This window comes from Mauremys mutica, chromosome 1, assembly GCF_020497125.1.
Source record: "Mauremys mutica isolate MM-2020 ecotype Southern chromosome 1, ASM2049712v1, whole genome shotgun sequence".
Taxonomy (NCBI): Eukaryota; Metazoa; Chordata; order Testudines; family Geoemydidae; genus Mauremys; species Mauremys mutica.
Window position 1 is genome coordinate 293,369,120 of NC_059072.1, and position 22,252 is coordinate 293,391,371.

Sequence of the window (22,252 nt, forward strand, 5' to 3'; positions counted from 1 at the left end):
GCCTTTCACTGCTATGTGTACACACCACAGTGATAAGCCTTTACAAACTACCATAAGTACACATAGCCTTAGAAAGGCCAGAAAAAATAAACAAGTATTGTCCCCCCAGTCTCTGTGTCACACACCCCTTCATTTTATCTTATTGCTGTTCATCAGTTCTCGAGATCTGTTACCTTGGCTGTTCCTAAGCCAATGCTTCTTGTTCAAGTGATTACACATTCCACTCTTGGTGTCTGTGTGCCCAGCCCACGGCCATCGGAAACTTTTCCTTCAGCAGTACCCATTGGGCAGCTCGAGCCATGTGGAATGGGCATGTGCAACACACCTGCAAGAAAAACAATTACAGAACAGGTTGCTAAGCATTTGTTTTTATTTGTTTTTTTCACATAAGATTAGTTTCTCAGACATATGGTAGTTGTGTTCATAATGAAATTTCCCCAAAAAGCCAAACCAAACCAAAACGAAGAACTGAAGAACAGCTGCTTTTCTGTTAAAGTCTGTTATGCCATTAGAGCACAGAGTTGTGTAAAGGGTGATAAAATGTTACACCCCCCAGATAGAGCTGCTTGGATGTATTGGGAATGTTAGTCAATGCCTCCTTATTCTTTTAAAATACCAGGGAAACCACACTATCCTGTGACAACTGAGAGCACTATGACGCTGATTCAGGAAAGCACTTCAAAACCTGTTTACGGACATGCTCAAGCACAGGCTTAAGTGCTAAGACTATCTATCCACTTTTAACTTATCCTCTCATGCCCCTTCTCCACCATATGTCTTTTATTTACCTGCTGCACACTGTCTAAATCCTAAATGGCGAGCAGTCTGGGGTAAGGACTGTCTTTGTGCTATTTATAAAGTGTCTAGCAGAGTTGGGTCCTGATCCACATATGGGAACCTTAAGTATTTTATACAAATCATAAACAAAATGAGAATTAGCCATCACCTGATAGAGGGACATATCTTCTTGTTTCCTGTTTCTTCCACTTTCACTCTGGCTCCAGGACTGGTTCCAACTGCTCCCTAACAGATAGGTAAATTTACCACTGCATTATGTTTCTCCTTCACTCAGTTTTCAACTAATATTTTTAATTTATTTCAAACACATTTTTCTCTTTTTCACCCATTAAATGTATTAGTACTTTCTGAAGCATGGGCCAAAAAAACTAAATAAATCCCCAAACTCTCATCATACAATTAATAACACATGCTGAGTCCAAATTAGTGAGGAAAAGAAATACTTTTTAGTCCCCTTTGCATCTGATAAGACCTGTTCTTGTCGGGAACTTTGCTCTCTTCTTGTAATCTGTTTGTATCTGTAATTCAAGTCATTTAAACACTGTTGAGATCAAAGCCCATTACTCACGTAACAAGGGGAAGCAGGTAAATTTCACAATGCCCCCCCTCCTGTAAAGTATTAATAATATGCTTCAGTAGTCTTAATTACTTTGGGTGACCTTCTTAATTTAACAGATTCGACTTTCTCCATTTGTAATTTTGCAGGAATAATTGGATAAATAGGCAGTGCATGTACCTAAACAAATTAGGGCTTTTTTAAATAAAACTTGATTATTCACAGTTCATTAAACAGAAAGATGCATTTTATTATTAATTGTGATCACTATTGTAGAATGTCATTCAGAATTAAATAGCAGGCTTCCTTATTTTTCGGGTTTAATTATGTTCAGAAAGTGTATGTATGCTAAGCTATCTGAAATATAATTTAATTTATGTTTTGGGTCCCAAACATCCACCTATTAAAATCTATGGGACACTCTTGGTTTCAATAGTACAGAGTTGGCCGCTTCATGAAGTTGTTTCTATGGATACACATACATATATGTATAATTCACTTCCCTTCTAGTCACCTAAACTTTTCCAATTCTATTGATTGTGAAATTGGCACAGTATAATGTCCTTTGCCTACTAGGGTAGGATTTTTAAAAGCATCATGTATACAATGTACACATTTTTAACACATTATGTTAATACGAGTTGCTGTCTTGCAGCTATACCTTCAGTGAACAGAGAGAATAGTTATGTAAGATATTGTGTAGGCTGTCAAACTTCAAAATAGATTAGATGCTCTTTAAACAGTTGCCAAACGAAGTACAAAGAAGGCATTTGCAAAAGCACTCTTGCTAGCCTAAATCAACTCCTAATAAAGTCAATGTGCCACTTTTCAGAGTTACTAAGAGTCCACAACTCCCAGGTGAATTGGAGATTGAGGCTGTCCATAAATTACATACCATTTTTTGGTGATTTTCCAGACCCACACACCTGTTGTAACACTTTGTAACACTGAACCAAACAGACAAAATTAAGGACCCATCTCCACCCTCCAATGTGTTATGTCATTTATGGACAGCCCCGTACAGGTGATCAGCATCTCTTAAAATTCGGTCCAAATCCTTGGAAACCCCCAAGAAACATCAATGTATAAGCCACATGTGACTTTTAAATATTAAATACTATCAAATATGCACAGATTATTAGCTAAAATCTGTTCTATACCATACTCTCATACCATCTGAAAGGCTGAAAAACATTTTCCATATCAACTTTCTCTCTGGCATAGATTCAAATTCTCTATTAAACTCATGATTTAAGACACAATGAAACTCATTTTAATTAACCCAATTGAGAAGTCCTCTCAAACCACATATGGTATTATAGAAACTTCAGGGCTGATACAAAGCCAGCTCAAGTCAATGGAGAGACTTCAGTTGAGGTCAGTAGCCTGGTGGATCAGTCGTTTTGTCTCTGAACCTACTGTTCCTGATAGAAAAACTTTCATTCTTATTTTGTTATATGGTGCAGCACTTTTATACTTCTGCTTAACTAGTCAAGCATATTTGGAGTTCAAAAAGCACATAACATCTGGGGCTCTTGGGGAACGTTTTCCACTTAGAGAGAAGTATTGAAACAGAGCTCACCAAGTTGCTACTGAAATATACTAATTATTTTTCTGCTAACCTTACTTTTCTGTGAACATTATATTAATGAAGGTGAAGGGTCAGTTGCATTCATGACTCAATTACAGGACATTTTTCCCCCCAGATCCAGATCTAATCAGTCAGCTGAAGTCTGAGCATATCTTGCTTATCCTTGACCTAGAATTTCTGACTGCTGTAAGAGGGAGAATTAGTCTGGTCACCCTACACTAAGCCCAGGGCATCTTCTGACAAGAGATTTTAATACACTGTTCAGCACTTTACATTAAGTGGCACTAATTACTGGGGCTGGGTAATCAGTTTGACCAGAAGTTTGGAGCATGACAACTGCCCATTTGAGAATTCCAAATAGAATCTCTAGCATAGTTCCTATCATTTATTTTCTATTTGTGAGTTCCACAAGAATGAGAATTCTTAGGGCCAAAATATTTCCTGTCTTACATCTTGTGTAATCATATTAAAATCAAGAGATTGGGTATTGCTACAATAAATAGTGTATTTTTGCATGTGTTGATTTGAAACAACCTTTGCAATGTTTACTAAAAGAAACCCTAGAAAAATTAAACAACAATATTTTACCCTCCAAGACTGAGACCATCATGAAGCACTGCAGCTTAATATAGAAAGAACAGATACATTTACAAAACTGGGAGCCAGGCAATGTGGACTTACTTTCCAGCTCTGTTCCTAACTGCATATATGACCTCAGGATCACTTTGTTCTGCCTCAGTTTCTCTATCTATAAACTGGCATAGTAATACTTCCCTACTTCACAGGGTATTGTGCTGATAAATTCATTAATATTTATCAAGAACATTAAAATCTTCAGATGGAATGTGCTAATGAAATTCAAAGTATAAGTACTACATTAATTTGGATCTCCTGAAGACAGAATGACTGGCAGAAACGTATAACTAAGTTGGTGGCTCCTACTTGATGGCTTCCACTGAGTATAACCTTTGGTGTGCTGTGGTGCATTGTGGCAAGCCTGGGCAGCATGTCACTTGTTCCCAAACTTTTTCCAAGCACTTGAGCTTATTAAAGAAACACTGCTGCTACTGGTGTGAAGTCCTGAAACAGTGGGAACATGGCTTCCTCCATCATTTTTGGATCTTTTGAGAGATGCTGACCTGTGTCCTCATCTTCTTCATTTCTGGTCTGGCCTCTCTTCTGAGGCATGGCATAATGGGGTCAGTTTATTTTCAAATGTTGTTGACTCAAAGAACAGAGAAGACTCTACAGCTCCCTGTAGTGGCAGTTCCTTCTTATACACAACATTCAATTGCCTCTTTCTTAATGCAGGGTGTTTTACTCCAAAAACAAATACCTGAGAACCTCTCACAGAAAATTACCATAACATCAAGTAGCAGACAGCTTTTTTTCAGGTTTGCCAAAAATTCACAGATACTGTCACCTTTCATTGGTTTCTTCGATTAAACTTTTATTGTTCTGTTTAAAAGTTTGAGGTAGGCAAATAGTATTTCTTTAAAATCTCTATTATGTCCTTATTCTCCAGCTCAGCAGGTTTGTGTGGAAAACATGTCTTTAAGCACTGTAAATGTGTTTTTCTTTTTTCCTCGCCAGTGTTGGGAACACAGCCACTTCTTTATCAGTATTTCCATAGTGTAAAAATACTGCTCAAGACTCTAAGTATATGTTGCAAAATCTTCCTTTCGTTAAAACAGAAACTGTCCATATTGCTATATGTAGAGATTTTATCTTTATTCTTTTGGTTTGTGTTGTTTAATAATTCAATCCTGATCACCAATTTTCTCTATTATGTTTTATGGCAAACAAACAAAGAAGTCGGATAAAAATACAAAGTACTCTTGCGGGAAAGTTGCAACATAACACTACTTTATTTCTTAGAATTCAGAATGATAAAACACAAGAACCCCAAAACAGAGAGAGACAAAGCAGGCTGCTCCCTAAAGAAGAGAGGCACAACTCAAGCCACCTTACTCAAAGCTGGCTGACTACAAAATTAATTATTCTTAGGCTACAGTCATACACTTCCCTACATATGTCCTTGCCAGCATCCATTGCCTGGAAAACCTTTAAAATTTAATGTGACAGCTTATCATTTGTCCACAGTTTTCAAAACACCAGAGTGATGGCCACTTCTATTAACTGATAGAGTTATTGCAGACTGACAGAGGCCTACAAAGATGGTACAGCAGGTGTGCTTAGTCAGTAAAAATGTCCTTATGGCATACTGGCTTTCCTGGAACAATTGGAAAACAGAGATATACAGTCTTCCTATAAATGTGTTGTCTTCTTTGTTTGTTTTTCTTTTTCAAAATAAAATGTATTTTCTGCCTAATATTTGTCCTCTGTTCCCCCTCCATTACCTTAGCATTCTTTTTTTTCCTTTCTAATGGAATTTCTCTCACCTATCTTAGAGCACTGTGATTCTAATTCTGCCATCCTCACTCTCCTTGAGTGATACTCTGTAAGCCGTCACTAATTTCAATGGACTTCTTGCATTCTAGGGAACTGCTCAGTGTGAGGAAAGTGTAGCAGAAACAGTCCTGTGTATAGAGCTGAGAAAAAAAAACAGTTGAAACTTTTTGGGGGCAGATTTGGCAGCACCAAAACATTTAATGAAATTGTGTTAATTCCACTGAATTGTTATATCGGGGGGGAAATATTCTGAAAAATTTGAAACATTTTATTTTGACATTTGGAAATTAGATGTTTCAAGTTTTTCATCTGAAATTACTTTTTGTTTTGAATTTTCCTTTAATTTTCTATTAAAAATAAAAGTTAAAAAACACTTACAATCAAAACAAAATGTGGTTCTTCAGATGAAATAAAATATTTTGTTTGATGTAAAATTATTAATATTATTTTACTTTTCAATTCACCCAAAACCCATTATTCATCCAGCTCTAACTGATAGACAGCCGAGTTAATATGAATGTGGTGGAAAGCGGCTATAACAAACCAAAGGTCATTCTTCTCCATGGAGAGATGTGGAACATATTAAGTCCCTCTTGTTCTCAGCTATGAACTGGAGGCTGTAGTTCAACACTCAGGGTAGGTCTATACTTACCCGCCGGGTCGACGCGTAGAGTTCGACTTCTCAGAGTTCGAACTATCGTGTCTAATCTAGACGCGATAGTTCGAACTCCGAACGCGCTCCCGTCAACTCCGGAACTCCACCACCGCGAATGGCGGTGGCGGAGTCAACGGGGGAGCCGCAGACTTCGATCCCGCGGCATCTGGACAGGTAGGCAGTTCGAACTAAGGTAGTTCGACTTCAGCTACGCTATTCGCGTAGCTGAAGTCGCGTACCTTAGTTCGACCCCCACCCCAGTGTAGACCAGGCCTCAGTAAAGTTATTGAGTGTGTTGTATGTATTAATTTTAAAAGTTATTTGTTGAAAATAAAGGCCGGGATACACAAAAGGAGCTAGGTGTTGTGAGGCTGAGTATCACAGTGCCTAACTTTTAGACACCTAGAAAAATCACTGGCATGCACTGCAATTCACACGACCTGAGTTAGGTGCCTAGGTTCCCTATAAAATGCATTGGAATAGTGTGATAAGGTGAACCCATATCATCCACAAGAGAAAGAAAGCGTGATTCACACCTGTGGGGCAATTGAGGGCTGGTCTCCTGCATAGAATTAGCTGAGGCACTATTAGGCACCTGGGCCATATAAACAGGTTAGAAGAGGGTCCATCAGGCGCAGGTGAGGCTCCTGTATAGTCAGCCTTGAGACAGGGTTTGTAAATGACAGGATGATTCTTGATGTTAAACTACCAGAGTCACTGGGGAAAGAAGGCCGTGTGGGGAATCATGCTGGGGAAGAAGCAGCATGTGAGGAACTTGGCAGGGTCCAGAGTAGAGACAACACAGAAGATTTTAGAGGGTCTGGAAAGGGACAGAACATGGATGTTATTAATTTAGAAAACTTTTTTGGACTTAGTTGAACCCTGGTTTAAACTTTTACATGAGCTGGCTAGAGGGCCAAGCCACAGATGACCCCAAAAGAAAAACAAGCTATTGCAGGGCTGAAGAAGTGACTATGAGGGGACTCCAGAAATGCAGATCCCTGGTATCATCATACCCTGACACAAGAGGGTGCTATGGATGATGAGTATGCTATGATGCACAGAGAGAAATGTCTTAGAATGCAAGTCACAAAAGCCAGCTGTTGTGTATTTGGTTGTCCTGGTTTTTGTTCCTATGGCAACTGAGTTAGATTATTAGGGGATAGCCCAGCCGGTTTCGGCCGGTTGGGTGAGCTCTGTGTCTGTAAATAAAATGGTAGTTTTGTTAGCTGTCTGGCCTCAAGTGATTTCTTCCTAAACCGGCTGCCCCCAAGGATATAACAAGTGGCGACGAGGATGGGATTCCGGTGCTGCTCCAGTAACAGAAGGAAGTAGAAGTCAAGGTAAAGAGCAAACAAACAAAAAAGCTGCTTGTTTGCACTGACTGTGAAAGTGAAACTAAAAATCATGGCTACTCTGACCAGGCCACTGGAACCTTTTGATGAGAATATAGAGCAATGGCATGTGTATACTGAGCATTTTGAGCTTTTTGGTATTGCAAATGACATTACAGAAGCGAAGAAGGTGCCAATATTCTTAAGTGTTGTAGGGGCTAAAACCTACTCCCTGCTACGCAGCTTACTGCACCCTGTTAAGCCAGCGACTAAATCTTTCAGTGACATTGTGGAAATCCTGGGGTCCCATTTTTCCCCCAAACCACTGGTAATTGCTGAAAGATATAGGTTCCACAAAAGAGACCAAAAGGAAGATGAAACAGTTGTACAATTTGTAGCAATTTTAAAAAAGCTAGCAGAACACTGTGAATTTAAGGAGATGTTAAATGATGCCCTGTGTGACAGGTTAGTGTGTGGCCTCTACAGTGAAGCTATACGGAAGCGCCTACTGACAGAGGCTCAGCTTACCTTACAGAAGGCTGTTGATATTGCTGTCTCCATGGAACTGGCTACAAGGGAGGCTCAATACTTCCTCAATGCTCAATCGGTGCATCCCCTAGGGTGCAAAAAGTGTCACAAGAACCGACCCACAAAACTGTGCAGAGTCAAGAATGTTACCACTGTGGTAAGCCGGGTCACCAGGCATCAGAATGCTGGTGTAAGGACCTGGTGTGTCGACACTGTGGCAAAAGGGGACACATTGAGTGTGCCTGTAAACAAAAGAAAAAGAGGCCTGTGGTCTGGCCGACAAAAAGAGGAACCCTGCATACCCTAGAGCAGACCCAGGATGTTCAAAGTGACACCTCATCGCAAAAGGAAGTGCCACTGCATGTTTTGTCTTTGGCAATGGGCTCACATGAATACTGGGTAACCCTGTTGTTGGATGGCAAACCTATACGCATGGAACTGGACACCGGTGCAGCCATCTCGCTGGTCTCCGAGACTGTGTATAAAGAAAAGCTACAGCATCTTCCGCTTAAGGCAACAAAAACTGTTCTGAAGATGTATATGGGCGAAGCTGTGCCCATGTTGGGCACTATTGATGTTAAGGTGGAGCTCAATGGAATTGCCACTGTTTGTGGTGAGAGGTAACTACCCAACCTTAATGGGTAGGTCTTGGCTTGGGAAGATTCAACTGAACTGGGCAGAAGTGCACCGGATGACTAAAGAAGAAATCAGTCTAACCCCTATACTAAGGAAACATGCTGCTGTTTTTGGAGATGATTTGGGAAGTATGAAGGGAATTACTGTGACATTGAACATTAATCCTGACAGTCCACCAAAATATCTGAAAGCCCGAACTGTGCCATATGCCATCAGGCCGAAAGTCGAAGCGGACCTGGAGTGCCTGGTCACCAATGGAGTCCTAATACCAGTTACCCATAGCTCATGGGCCACTCCTATCGTTCCAATAGTGAAGAAAGATGGCTGTCTCCGGATTTGCGGTGATTTTAAAGTCACTGTCAACCCAATGTTGTGTGCAGAGCAATACCCGCTTCCCCGCATCGATGACCTCTTCACAGGCCTGGCTGGGGAACAAAAGTTCAGTAAGATTGATCTGAGTCAAGCATATTTACAGATGCACGTCGATGAAAAGTCCCAAGAGCTGTTGACTATTGTGACTCATAAGGGGCTTTACCGATACTGTCGTCTACCCTTCAGAATAACATCTGCTCCCGCCCTGTTCCAGAGGGCTATGGACCAGATCTTGTGTGGCTTGTCAGGAGTTCAGTGTTATCTGGATGATATCCTGGTCACTGGAAGAAATGAAGAGGATCACTTAAAGAATTTAGAGGCTACCCTACAAAGACTGGAAGAGTATGGCCTACGAGTTCACAAAGACAAGTGTGAATTCTTCAAGCCCTCTGTTGAATATTTGGGACACATCATTGATTCTGCAGGTCTTCATAAGGCCCCTGCAAAAGTTAAAGCTATTGTGGAGGCTCCCCCACCTCGAAATGTAAGCCAGCTGCACTCGTTTCAAGGACTACTGTACTATTATGGAAAGTTCATCTCACAGTTAGCCACACTGCTAAAACCACTTCATGAACTCCTTGGGCAGAACAAGGCCTGGAAGTGGACTGAAGCCTGTGATGTTGCATTTAACAAAGCTAAGGATGCATTCTAAATTCTGAAGTTCTAACGCACTTTGATCCATCCTTACCCCTACAATTGGCCTGCGATGCCTCCCCTTATGGAGTGGGAGCAGTCGTGTCACACATTATGCCTTCGGGAGAAGAGAGACCTATTGCTTTTGCTTCACGCACTCTAAGCAAAGCAGAAACTAAGTATGCCCAAATCGAACGTGAGGCATTAGGAATTGTTTTTGGAATTCGGAAGTTTCATCGGCACCTGTTTGGGTGAAAGTTTACTCTTTTCACAGACCATCGACCTCTGACGTCAATTTTGGACCCTACACAGGCATTCCCCCATTAGCTGCTAGTTGTATGCAACGTTGGGCATTGTTACTTTCAGCACACACATATGAAATCAAATATCGGAAATCCACTCTGCACGGCAATGCAGATGGCCTCTCAAGGTTGCCTTTGCCGGTCAAACATCAAGATAGTGCCCAAAAGCAAATCTTCTACTTTGAACAGGTAGAGAATACACCCATCACTACTACTCAGGTAAAGAATGCAACTCGCGTTGACCCAGTATTGTCCCAAGTTATGGACCTGGTGATGCATGGAAAATCTTGACAAACCTCTCCGGTGTCACCCGACCTTGTTACCTACATGTCCAGGAGGACGGAGTTATTGGTCTAATCTGGTTGTTTGTTGTGGGGGAGACGTGTCATTATTCCACCACCACTGAGATCACAGATGTTAGAACAGCTACATTCCAGTCACTGTGGAATAGTGCTCATGAAGGAAATTGCACAAAGCTATTTTTGGTGGCCTGGATTGGACAGTGCTATTGAAGAGAAGGCAAAAGCTTGTATGTCAAGTCAGGGTGTGAGGAATGCACCTCAGTGGGCACCCCTACACCCATGGGACTGGCCTGAAAACCCGTGGCAACGTATTCACATTGACTTCGCTAGCCCCCTTGAAGGAAGCATGTTCTTGGTGGCAGTAGATGCCCATTCTAAATGGCAGAAGTCTCTATAATGCAGTCCACTACTGCAGAGAGTACTATCCAAAAACTACGAGGACTCTTTAGTCATTTTGGTCTGCCAGAACAACTTGTGAGCGACAATGGACCGCAGTTCATCTCTCAGGATTTTCAAAATTTTATGAAGGCAAATGGGATACACCACATCACGGCAGCACCATATCATCCATCCACCAATGGATTAGCTGAAAGATTTGTGCAGACAATGAAACACACTTTGAAATCAGCAAAGGGACAACACTCCATTCAAAAGCGTCTGGATACCTTCTTACTTTCCTACCAAAACACATCTCATGCTACGACCAAGGCATCTCCGGCCTTTCTAATGATGGGACGACAGCTGTGCACTTGCTTTGATCTGCTGAAACCTTCTGAACCCCGACAAATTATGCAACATCAGCAGCAAAATCAAGTTATCAGACGGGCACCCAGAGCAAAAGAGTGAACCTTTAGCCTGGGACATCCAGTTTTGGCTCGGAATTATACTTCCAGAGCTAAATGGGTCCCTGCCACAATCATCACTCAAACAGGACCTGTTTCCTACTGCAGAGAATCTTACCTGGTGGCGACATGTAGATCAGCTGTTGCCTGGTCATGCCAGTCCTCAGGACACACCTGCAGTTGAGTGGTCTGACTTCACCACTTCTGGTGAGACACTGAATCACAAATCACCTGTTTCTGACTGTTCTCCTCCTTTACTGCCGGCGGCTGAGATGCCCCTTTGCCCAGCACTAGCTGATACCACCTCCTCACCTGTTCGTGCTGTGGACCCAGAGCCCAATGGTACTTTCGGCTGCAACAACACCAGAAGTTTGCTGTAATCCACCTAGAGACAGAAGGCCTCCTCATCGGCTGGATCTTTAGCTAGGGCGAACCCACGGTTATGGGGCAAAATAATCCCCAGTGTTTAGCCGGGAATGGAGGCAATCTAGCCTCCTTCTCTAGTCTAGTGTGTGTTTTATTTAGGGGATGTTCTTATTGGGGGGGAGGAATATGTTGTGTATTTGGTTGTCATGGTTTTTGTCCCTATGGCAACTGAGTTAGATTATTAGGGGATAGCCCAGCCGGTTTCGGCCGGTTGGGTGAGCTCTGTGTCTGTAAATAAAATGGTAGTTTTGTCTGGTGTCTGGCCTCAAGTGATTTCTTCCTAAACCGGCTGCCCCCAAGGATATAACACCAGCATGTTAAGCAAGGAGTGGCCTAGGCTAGCCAATGGGAGAGGCAGGGCTGGCCTTACCATGAGGAAAACTGAGGTGGCTGCCTCAGGTGCCAGACTGTGAAGGGGGCAACACTAGGACCCAGAGTGTAGAAAATTGTGCCTGCTGCTGGTGCATATGTATTTTCTCTGCTCTAGATGCACAGAGATGGTGGAGTGCTTTGCTGGAGGAAGGAGGGCACAAGAGACATAACAGGCAGACAGGAGAAAAGGTAAGAAGGAATAACAGAAAGCAGCAGGATCTTCAAGGAGAGAGAGGAGGAGGAGCCTGTTATGTACCTCTCTAGTACTCCCATGAGCCTGGACTGATTAACACCAGTTTCTCAGGGAGCTTCCTGTTTCCTGCTGCTTCCCTGAACCCACTTGAGGAGAACAGGCAGTCAACTGAAGTAGTAGGAGCCAGTTAGGCCCTTAAGACACTGATATCTTCCCTCACTCAGGCCCTGCTACCAGCCTGCTTATTTGTCCATTTCAATTGAGTGTTGAGAGCCACAATAGCTGGCACAGAACAACAGTCATGAGTAAAAGAAGAAAATGCCCCTCTGGGGAAGCATTCAGAAAAAGAAAGAAAGCAAAGGAAGCTTTTCTATCTAAGTAGGAAGGAGGTCTCCTGAGATCCATAGACACAGATGTTCACAGTGAGCCTTCTGGCCTCAGTGAGGATGTGAGTGGTGAAGAGATGCCTGATCTTCCAGTTAGTCAGAGTGCAGGTGACCTGGCAACTACTGCAGCACCCATATCTCCATCTCAAATGGATGTAACCTTGCACATTCCTGAAGAAAAGTGTAGATCAGAGAAGAGTGTGATGGAGGCGCAAGAAACAGCTGCTGCTGAGTTTCGTTCCTTAAGTCTAGATGATCCAGGACTGTGAACCCACTTGAGCAGTTGCCTGAGGGACTTCCTTGTACTACATGGGCCACAGCAAGTGAAAAACTTCATGTTCCCCAAAGACAATGAAAATAGAAGTTTCCATCCAACACATTACTGGCCTGAAATCCCGGTGACAAAGTGGAGAGGCCATGGCGTATTAGTCAAAAACCCAGAATGCTGCATACTGTTTTTGTTGCAAACTCTTCCAGTCTAGTGTTCCAGACACTTTGGGTTCTACAGGAACTGGACTGGAAAAATCTGGCTAGAAATCTGGCATTCCATGAGAAGGCAGCAAATCACCAGAGAGCATTCCATAGGTGGAAAGAGCTTGAGATAAGACTAAGGTTAAAGGCCACCATAGATGATCAGCATCAAGAGAAGATTCCATCAGAGTCTCCTTACTGGCAAAATGTTCTGAAAAGGTTCATTGCCATTGTGAGAATGCTTGCTACCCAAAACCTAGCACTGCATGGCACTGCAGATCAGCTGTATGTGCCAAACAATGGAAACTTCCTTAAAATTGTGGAGCTGATGGCTGAGTTTGATGCTGTAATCCAGGAGCATCTAAGAAGAGTCACCAACCAAAGAAACGTACACATACCACTACCTTGGAGAAACAATTCAAAATGAGATCATACCATTGCTGGCAACAAAAGTCAAACAGAAGATTGTGGCAGATCTGATGTCAGCAAGATATTACTCTGTTATTCTGGACTGCACACCTGACATCAGCCATACAGAACAAATTACTTTAATGGTGTGTTTGTAACAAAAACAGAACCTAGTGAAAATGTCCCTGCAATGGTGACTGTCAGAGAGCATTTTCTGGAATTTATTGACATTGATGATACTACAGGAGCTGGTATGACAAACATGCTTCTTAAAAACATCGGAAGATATGGGAATTGTGATAGCTGACATGAGAGGTCAGGGCTACGATAATGGTGCCAACATGAAGAGAAAGTACAGAGGAGTGCAGACAGAGATCTGAGAGTTAAACTCTCAAGCTTTTCTTGTCCCATGCAGTTCTAATTCATTGAACTTAGTGGTCAATGAAGCAGCATCAGTTTCTAGTGAGGCTGCTGAATTTTTTAATGTAATTCAAAGCATCTATGTATTTTTCTCTGCTTCAACTCATCGATGGCAAATTTTGAAGCAACATCTGGGAACATCCTCTCTGACACTGAAACCACTGAGTGCCACATGATGGGAAAGTTGAGTGGAGGCGATAAAGAGTATCAAACACCAAATTGGGAAGATAGATTATGCCATAGTTGCCATTGTTGAGGATAATGCTATGACAGAAATTGTTCATGGGAGAACAGTGGCAGAGGGAAATGGAATCACCAGAAACATACATAAGTTCAAATTTCTGTGTGGCTTAGTGTTGTGGCATGACATATTGTTTGAAATAAATATTATAAGCAAGAGACTCCAAGGTATTGACCTTGATATATCTGGAGCAATGGAACAACTGGACAAAGCAAAGTCATACCTACAGTCTTACCAGTCAGATGAGGGATTTGAAAAAGTTCTGAAGAGTGCACAGAAGTTGGCAGAGGATCTTCACACTGAAGCTATCTTCCCACCTATTCAAGAATACAAGAGTCACCAAAGAAGAACACATTTTGATTACGAGGCACAGGATAATGCCACAAGAGACCCCAAACAATAATTCAAAGGTGAATTCTTTAATCAGGTGCTAGATAGTGCAATACAGTCAGTTGAAGAACGTTTCATGCAGTTCAGTTACACAGCAGTATATTTGGGATGTTGTATGATATTCCAAAACTCCTCACTATACCTGAAGAAGACCTATACCAGCAATGCAGGTCACTAGAGACAGTGTTGACACATGATGACATGTGCAATATTGATGCAAGTGATTTAGGTGATGAACTGAAAGCCCTTTCAAGATACATCTCAGCATGATCAACTCCAGAGGCTGTTCTGGAATATATGTGCACAAATAAGATGACCACACTCTTTCCAAATGCTTTTGTTACTCTGCGCATACTTCTAACACTTCCTGTAATAGTTGCCAGTGGAGAATGCAGCTTCTCCAAGCTGGAGTTAATAAAAACACATCTACGCTCCACAATGACACAGGAAAAGTTGGTCGGCCTTGCAACCATCTCAATATAGCATGAGCTAGCCCAGACTGTGGACCTTCAGCAGGAAGCAGATCAAATCTTTGCAACCAAAAAGGCACGGAAAGCATCACTTTTATTATTCAAACAGATAAGAATGCCAGTGTTTATTATGCAGACAAGAAAAGTTACATTTGCTTTTCAGGTGTTTGAAAGTTAAGTGTTACTTAAGATTTTTTAACAAGTCATTTTAAGTTAGTTCTCCTTTATTGGGGTAGGTAGCAGAGCAGTACCATGAGAAGAGTAAAACAGGAAGGAAGCAGAATTGAGACCTTTCAAAGTTTTGGCCCAAGCGAGTGAGCGTGGGGACGAAATTTGAGCTCCTCGCCTCAGGTGCCAAAATGTTGTGGAACGACCCTGGGGAGAGGTCAAGCAGAGACATGTGCTAAACCATGGAGATTAAATCCTCCTTGCAGCCTGTATTTAGGTGTCTATTATTTCTAGTGATTCATAGCTGGGAACCTTCTTGCATGCTCAGAAACAGAAACATAGGCATAAAGGGAACTTTTACTATAAAAGCCTAGCCACTGACTGAATTTAGGTGCCTAAGGGGTTTAGTGGGTCCTTTGTGAACTGCAGAGGAGCCTAAAACTGAGACTTAGGTAGCACAGTACTTTTGTGAATCTAGGCCAAAGACATCATATTCCTTTTGGAAAGAGCAATACACTATATGCTTCTGCCCCACAGCATCCTACCCACTTCTTCTGAAACAACTAACAAAGTACTTTTCCAGCAAATGAGTTATATCTTCAACATAAGTTTAGAGTATTTTTAAAGCTAGTGTGATTTAGAATCTTTTCTCCTCCACAATCCAAACTCTTTATCCTGTAACATGACCTATTCAGTATGACTGATCTTTTGAATGTTAAGAAGGATTGGTAAGGGATGGGGACTCCATGACCTGGGTTCAATTCTTGATTAGGTGCAGAAACCCCGCATGACATTGGGACAAGTCACAGCCTCTTTCTGTCTTCATTTCCCATTGCAAAATGGAGATATAGCACTTCCCTACCTCACATGGATGTTGTGAGGATAAATACATTAATAAGTGTGAGGTGTGCTGATAAATACCTAACAAAGAAGGTGCTCAGACATCACAGTAAGGGCTGTAGTATATGTACTAGAATAAGAGTTTTGTCAGAAAACTATCTTTGAATTTTGACCAGCAGCTTTACATTCACTGTGGTAAACACACTTTCATTGTTTTCAGGAACAGAAAAACTTTCATTTGTTTTCAGTTTATGACAAAACTGATCAAACTTTTTCCAGGCAAAATGGAATATTCTGCCTGACACTGAAAAGGGATATAAGGAAATGTGTTCTTGTTTGTTTTTTAAATAACATCACCATTTTGTTGACATAGTATTTTATCAGACTAGACTTCCTCCTTGGAAGTTGATCATCACAAAAGATTTGTGGTACAGTGGTGGAATTTAGGAAAAATACCCAGACATTCAGAGTTATTAAAAAATATTTTTTTCCTCAGTCGGATTCACTACTTTCACATAAATGGAAGCAAAGATGTTGTGAAATTGGTGCTCTTTTAAAAAAAATTCAATAAGCTGAGCAATTGGACTCATTTGACAATTTTCATGGACGTATCAAGTTATACTGATGCTTCAGAAAAAGGGGAGAAAAGAAACCCAATAGGTGCTCAGAAGGCATCCCTTGAATGAGTGAGAAAGTGTGAGCTGGAAAGGTTGGAGTAGGTGTCCCTTCACCCTCTGAAAATACCCATGCCATAGCTGCAGAGCCTCTAAGATGGGGGTTCCCAAACTTGGTTCTCAGCTTGTTCAGAGTAAGCCGCTGGCAGGCTGTGAGACGCTTCCTGCAGCTCCCACTGGCGGGAACGGTGAACCACGGCCACTGGGAACTGAAAGAGGAACTGGGAACTCAAAGAGGAACTGAAATTATAGATAATTAATGGAAGGGAGAAGAATGGTAAGAAAGTATAGAGGCCATTTTTGGAAATCCACAGAACCATCCAATTGCAGATGGGTGGTGGGGACATCTGTTTAACTGAATACTTTCGAACACTGAGAAATGACAGGGTTGGATTGAGTGTGATGGCTGGGAAAAGTTTTAGGGGGGTTATTTTTTAACCACTTTACCTATCTCTAAATAGCAAGAAGACTATTTTAAAAATGAAAATACAGAGATCTGTCTCTAATATTTGAGTGCATTGCTTTATGTTTCGCATTTTCCTTGAAAATAGAAAAAAACCCCACTCTTTAATCTTACAGTAGATCAGGAGTCGGCAACCTCTGGCACACGGCTCACCAAGGTAAGCACCCTGGCGGGCCGGGCCAGTTTGTTTACCTGCCACATCAGCAGGTTTGGCCAATCGCGGCTCTCACTGGCCGTGGTTCGCTGTCCCAGGCCAATGGGGGTGGCAGGAAGCCACAGCCAGCACATCTCTCGCCCGTGCCGCTTCCCACCTCCCCCATTGGCCTGGGACAGCGAACCACGGCCAGTGGGGGCCAACGCGGCAGGTAAATGAACTTGCCCATCCCGCCAGGGTGCTTACCCTGGCGAGCCACGTGCCAGAGGTTGCCAACCCCTGCAGTAGATCCACATAGTTTAGAAACATTTTGTGATATTGCAGTCTTTGACATGATATAGAATGTGATGGTGCCAAAGACTGATGTGGGAAAACCCACTATTCCCTCATCCCATGCCGCTTCCTGCAGCCCTCATTGGCCTGGAACGGCGATCAGCCAAACCTGTGGACGCTGCATGTTAACAAACCATCCCGGCCTGCCAGTGGATTTCCCTGATGGGCAGCGTGCCAAAGCTTGCCGATCCCTGCACTATTCCATCTTGGAGACCATGGCTGCTACATCTTTGGACTCAGCAATTATTCAGCACACAGAAAAATATGGTTTCTTTTTATGTTTAAAGAAAAGTTCATAGGGTCTCACAAACTGCCAGCTTTTACCCATTAATTTCCATGTAAAGTGTACGGCATAAATAGAACATCATTTATTTATTAACTTGTATGTTGTCCAAGCATGAGCTATTCTGAGACTGATAAAACATTTTGCTTCTTTCAGAGACTTAGGGTGAGGCACACAAAGGCACTTTTAGCCATATTTTAAAATGTTTCTAACTAATTGAACAAATCTCTGTGATTTACAATGGTAGTTTTTCATCTCTAGACAATCTAATAGATGAATTATATCCAGCTACAGTAAGTGATGGACTATATATGTGTCTAGAACTAAAGGAGTTTGAGTAAGGGGAAAAGTTGAAACACAAAGGTGAATGAAGTTTAAAAAAGGCTAGATCAGAAAAATTATTTTGAAGTAGATTTTTATGTTAATGGAAACAATTTTAAATAAGAAAAAAAAATCTTGAGTTCTTGGAGCTGCAGAGGTGTTCATTCTTCAGACTCAACTTTTTTTACCCTTGCTAACTTGACCTACTTAGAAAGTAATCCTTGATGCTAGAGCTCAGTGAAAGAAGATGTCCAGTGGGCCCAGTGCTTAATTTGTAATAAAAGAGGTGCCAGGGTTCAAGCAATTATTTTTTTTATTTTCATAACTGATACAGCAAGCCCAGAGGTGCCAGGGTTCAGCCTCGACAAGCTCTGGCACAAATGAAGCACTTATTAGATCTAATTTTAACCAGTCACTTGCAAGAACTATGGGAAGACACACCTCAACACACAAGTATTTTTTTCATTTTAACACCACCACATTATTGCATAGAAACCCATTCATCTACAAGAAAGCACTATTCCTTGAGATGCATCCCCTTACCACTGTCAAGGTGCTTATGTATCTTCCATCTTAGGTTTTCCTATAATATCCTTTGCATTAATATTTAGGTATTGGTCTTTTCAAAGACTGTGGCCTTTTCAGGACTGAGAAATATACACAAGTCATTGTAGTCAACATATTTGCAGAGGCTCTGAAGCAATTTCTCTCCACGTGTAAGCAGCTTCAACTCGCCTGAGTTTTCATTATAGGACTGAATAATCAACTATCCATAATCTCACTCCACTTGTGTGCGTTTTTTTTTTTTTAGGACTGAGACCTAGAATACCACATCACTCTGAAGTATAATTCATATATTATCTCTATCTGATGATTCTTCAGAGCAAGAAAAATGACATTACCTCTAATGTTTATCTTCTAGACAATGTGGATCTATAAAAGGCTACAACCCAAAATACCCCAATAAACATTTTTTATATTTTTGTTCCTGAGAATATCCATGACATCTCCACTTTTCACTTGTAATAATTGCAAGTATGGCACACCACTAAATATATTCCTGTTGTAATTAACCATGACATCCGTGAAGGTTCCTGTATTATTACTAAGTAACATGCAGAATTGCCTATCACCAAATACAGAACTAATACATGTGTCCGACGAAGTGGGTATTTACCCACAAAAGCTCATGCTCCAATACGTTTGTTAGTCTATAAGGTGCCACAGGACTCTTTGCTGCTTTTGCAGATCCAGACTAACATGGCTACCCCTCTGATACAGAACTAGTGACATTCCACCATGCTTCCCCCACCTGCATCCTCCCCAAAACAAGACAACATAAAATTCTCAGACCCCTAGCCCTTGCGATAAAGGGGGAAAAAAATAAATGGAGATATACCAATCTCCTAGAACTGGAAGGGAACTTGAAAGGTCATTGAGTCCAGCCCCCTGACTTCACTAGAAAGACCAAGTATTGATTTTTGCCCCAGATTCCTAAGTGGCCCCCTCAAAACTGAAGTCACAACTCTGGGTTTAGCAGGCCAATGCTCAAACCACTGAGCTATCCCTCCCCCTCTCATAGGATAGAAGCTTATCTTAGTTTTTTACCATTACCCTGTATGGGATGGAGTGCTGCCCTACACAAATATTTGCTTGTCACTTGTTTGTGGTTTATCTATACCACAAATAAGCCCCCAACTATTGTGACAGGTAACATACATTCTGTGTTAGCTCAGAAACATGTTTTTTTTGGAGCCAAAGGACCTGTTTGTGACCATGATGCCACAATTTTGTCTGTATTTCAATAACTGCATATTTACTCTGGACTGATTAAAGCTATAGACTCAAGGATGAGCTTTGTCTAATAACTGAGTATGTGGTGTGTTTGGGTACCATTGCCCTCTACTGGGTTGAAAGTCAAACCTGCTCCACAAGTAGTTCTGTTGTGAGCCACTAGGGGGCACAATGAACACACAAGCACTGAACAGAGCTAATGTTCAATCCAGAGCCAGTGAACCGCTTTAATACAGTCACACAGATCATGTCAGAGGCCACAATCCCTTTTGCAACTAGAGTATACCTTTAGATTTTTTACTCTTGTTCTTCTCTTTAATCTTGTTTATGAAATAAGAAGGCAAAACTTTTCAATAACTTCAAACAACCTATCCAGTCTAAAACTATTAATGTCTGTATGACAGCAACAAAATTTCACTGTGTCATATGCAAGGGAAGATTCACAGAAGGTGATTGGATCCTGAAAAACAGAATATATGTGTATGCATGTTTACTTCTCCTTTGGGGTCTTTGCAAATTCCAAATATGAACCAGGAACTATAAATACAAATAACAGGGCTGATTCAACACTGTGGGTACGGTCCGAGGCTAGCGTCGATTTCTGGAGCGTTGCACTGTGGGTAGCTATTCCATAGCTATCCCATAGTTCCCGCAGCCTCCCCCGCCCCTGGGAATTCTGGGTTGAGTTCCCAGTGCCTGATGGGGAAAAATCATTGCCGCGGGTGGTTCTGGGTACAGCCTCATCCCTCCCTCCCTGAAAGCAGCAGACAACCGTTTCGCGCCTTTTTGCTTTGTGAACTGTGCAGACGCCATAACACAGCAAGCATGGACCCTGCTCAGCTCAATACTGCAATCGTGGATGTTTTAAACACCTCGCGCACTCTCGTGCAGTATATGGTGAACCAGGACCTTCAAACCGAGGCGAGGAGGAGGCGGATACAGCAGCGCGGCAATGACAGCGATGAGGACGTGGACACAGAATTCTCTCAAACCGCGGGCCCCTGCGCTTTGGAGATCCTGATGGTAATGGGGCAGATTCTATCCATTGAACACCGATTTTGGGCCCGGGAAACAAGCACTGACTGGTGGGAACGCATTGTGTTGCAGGTCTGGGACGATTCGCAGTGGCTGCGAAACTTTCACATGCGTAAGGGCACTTTCATGGAACTTTGTGACTTGCTTGCCCCTGCCCTGAAACGCCATAATACCAAGATGAGAGCAGCCCTCACAGTAGAGAAGCGAGTGTCGATAGCGCTGTGGAAGCTTGCAACGCCAGACAGCTACCGGTCAGTCGGGAATCAATTTGGAGTTGGAAAATCTACTGTGGGGGCTGCTGTGATGCAAGTAGCCAAAGCAATCACTGAGCTGCTGCTACGAAAGGTTGTGACTCTGGGAGACGTGCAGGCCATAGTGGATGGCTTTGCTGCACTGGGATTCCCTAACTGTGGGGGGGCAGTAGATGGAACCCATATCCCTATCTTGGCACCGGAGCGCCAGGGCACCCAGTACGTAAATCGGAAGGGGTACTTTTCAATGGTGCTGCAAGCACTGGTGGATCACAAGGGACGTTTCACCAACATCCATATGGGATGGCCAGGGAGGGTTCATGACACTCGCGTCTTCAGAAGCACTACTCTGTTTAAACGGCTGCAGCAAGGGAATTACTTCCCAGACCAGAAAATAACAGTTGGGGATGTTGAAATGCCTGTCGTTATCCTGGGGGACCCAGCCTACCCCTTGATGCCATGGCTCATGAAGCCATACACAGGCAGCCTGGACAGTGGTCAGGATCTGTTCAACTACAGGCTGAGCAAGTGCAGAATGGTGGTAGAATGTGCATTTGGCCGTTTAAAGGCACGCTGGCGCACATTACTGACTCGCTCAGACCTCAGCCAAACCAATGTCCCCTATGTTATTGCTGCTTGCTGTATTCTCCACAATCTCTGTGAGAGTAAGGGGGAGACCTTTATGACGGGGTGGGAGGCTAAGGCAAATCACCTGGCCGCTGATTACGCGCAGCCAGACACCAGGGAGATTAGAAGAGCACACCAGGAAGCGGTGCGCATCAGAGAAGCTTTGAAAATGAGCTTCATCACTGGCCAGGGTACGGTGTGACTGCTGTGTTTGTTGATGAACGCCCACCCCCCTTGATTGACTCATTCCCTGTAAGCAACTCACCCTCCCCCTTCGAGTACAGCTTACTTATGCAAATAAAGTCACTATAGTTTAAAAATCATGTATTCTTTATTAATTCATTATAAAAAGAGGGAGAGAAGTAAGGGTGTGGTTTGGGAGGAGGATAGGAGGGATGGAGAAGGCCACTAAAAAATTTTCACAGTAATGACAGCCTTCTGGTTGGGCTGTCCACGGGGGTGGAGTGGGCGGGTGCACGGAGCCTCCCCCGACACGTTCTTACACGTCTGGGTGAGGAGGATGTGGAACATGGTGAGGGTTGAGGGTGGTTATACAGGGGCTGCAGCGGCA